Source organism: Opisthorchis viverrini (genome assembly GCF_000715545.1).
Source record: "Opisthorchis viverrini unplaced genomic scaffold opera_v5_37, whole genome shotgun sequence".
In the NCBI taxonomy this organism is placed as follows: domain Eukaryota; kingdom Metazoa; phylum Platyhelminthes; class Trematoda; order Opisthorchiida; family Opisthorchiidae; genus Opisthorchis; species Opisthorchis viverrini.
This window is the reverse complement of record NW_008751693.1, coordinates 616,220-618,728: the sequence shown is the minus strand read 5'-3', so window position 1 is coordinate 618,728 and position 2,509 is coordinate 616,220.

Sequence of the window (2,509 nt, the reverse complement as noted above, 5' to 3'; positions counted from 1 at the left end):
AATACTGAGCGCCCTTCCTTTGAGTGTTCACGGATTTCACGGATTGATACACAGGATCGAGGCTTTTGCCCAAGTTTTCCGGGTCGGTTTTGTTCTTGTCGGTCAGTGGCTGTCGTTCACCTGAAAGGCACAAGTGAAAAAAGGGTGTAGCACTGCTCTTTATGTTCTCAGCGCGGGGCAGTATGCTTGCCAGCGCGAGGATTCGCACAAATAAATGTCTAATTGGGCTTAAAATTGGGTTCGAGAAGGAGCGCGTACGACCGTCGGAGGAAGGTCATTCCACGTAGCTACGACCCGAAATGAAAAAAGTTTTGTCTAATGAATGTGTGTGCCCTGAGCTTGAAAATTTTCTTACTATGTCCCCGCCGGGTGTTTGCTGGGTGAACGGTAAAAAACCAGTTTGCCAAGCTTTGTTCAAACAGGGCGCAAGTAAGAATTAGGTCCCCTCGGAGGCGACGGTACTTCAGGGGAAAGAGAGCAAGCATCGCGAGACGCGTTTCGTAGTCCACGGATAGGTTCAAATTTAAATGTTGCTCCTGTGCACATAGTAGTGCGTAAACTAGGTCTAGGTCAACACTCGGCTGGTCGATTCCATCCTGAAGTGAAGTGCTTCGCAGAATTCCCTTCCGTGTATCCGTGTGCCAAGATTTTGCACCTTACAGGCTGAATTTATTCCTTCCTTGGTCCTGATTAATGGACACCAAGGACAGGGGCACATGTAGCCTTACGGCTGTGCTACGTTCCTTTGTTTATTTCCTCTCAGTATATCTATGGTTGAGCTAAGCTATATCACGTTATTCCCTCTACTTCTGCCTTGAGATCAAATTCTATAAAATCGCATTCGGTTTTCGTGGTACGTTGAATCCTTTCTGGGCTGCTAGTTTGACCAAGTTAAAGCTTATTCTTCATTGAAGTAGGAACTATCCATCTTGTCACGATTTGTGTTTACTGTTTCTGGGCTTTTTTGAAGCTTCCGTTGATAAAATTCCCTGGCACCCATTGTTCCGATTTTCTTCGGGTTTTCCTCGCTCTTCTTAGGTTCTGTGGTACTGCAATGTGACTCCGCCCTTCCAAAGCAGGGTTTGATCGCATTTCTTTCTGTGGTCTATAGGACGTTTGCTGTTAGGTTTCAGTATTTGTATTTTATGCGTCTCTTAAATGAGTACGCAGGTTTCCAGAGTCCCATCTGACTATCTGTTCACTAAAACATCAAAAAACGCTATTAGGCCGTTTCTGTTCAGTTCCACTGTAAATCCGATACCTTCATACTGGGTGTTGAGCAGTTCATTCTCATTGTATATTGAATCTCGTTTCATCATGAAAAAATGTCGTCTAGGTACAGGTCTTATAGCTCTGAATAATGGACAACCAGTGTTAAAACATTTGCAAGAAAAAATCGACCAGCTCCGCAAAAAGACCAGCGAACACCAACCAGACCTGATCTACCAACGTATCCCACAATAGCAGAACGCAACTCCTGCGTGATGCGCAATTTTCAAAATTATATTGTGCAACGCCTGAAACTCCGCAGCAAGGAGTACACGATGATCCACCAGTAATCATTTAGACTATTGTAGCTCTCATTTAACATTACCCCGACTTGGCATCTCTCTCGCGAATCTCCAGACGTTCATCCTCCTCCTCCTCATCATCATCATCGACAGCATGACATCAGTGTTCAACACCGATGCTTCACTGCCATACAACCATGACTTATTTGAAAGCATTAGTGTGAAGAAAGGAATAAAGGTGGACGGGGAAGGGACTTAGTGTTAGCTTAACACAATGATTCCAAGGTGCCTACACCCCCACTCATTCACTCAGGCAATCTGGATGGAAACTGACAACAAGAACGCCACTGACATCGGTTGGCAGCCATATCCAGTAATGTCTCCAACCAGGTACAGTGAGGATCACGTGGTCCCCATCCTGGAAGGCGAGTAGCACCGACAGCACCCAAGCGTTTCGTGATCTCCTTCATACTCCTCTGCCAGGTAATGGGTAGGCCACCTCTCTGTTTACGCCACTCTGAATTGGGCATGGAAAAATGCACCCTCTTCGGCAAACGATAGTTCAGCATACGCAACACATGTCCCAACCAACGCAGCTTCTGATGCTGGAAACATTCTTCAATGGAAGTACCCATTACACAACCGAAAACACGCTTTCTAACTGCCTCATTACGGATTCGCCGACACCAACCCACACGAGCTATGGTTCTCAGACAATGATTGTCGAACACCTGAAGACGTCTCAGTTCCGCTGCTCGAATAGGCCAAGTCTCAGCCATACAATAAGACAGCCCGTACTGTAGCTTGATACACACGTCCCTTCAGATTCGGAGATAAACCATTCTGACGCCATGGGCGTCTCAAGATAGCAAACGCGGCCCGAGCCTTGCAGATTCGCGCATTCACCTAATCTGCCACACTACAATCAGAACTAATACAACTTCCAAGATAAGTAAAACGCTCCACAACTTCCAGTACCCCTCCCTGGATTGTAAGGG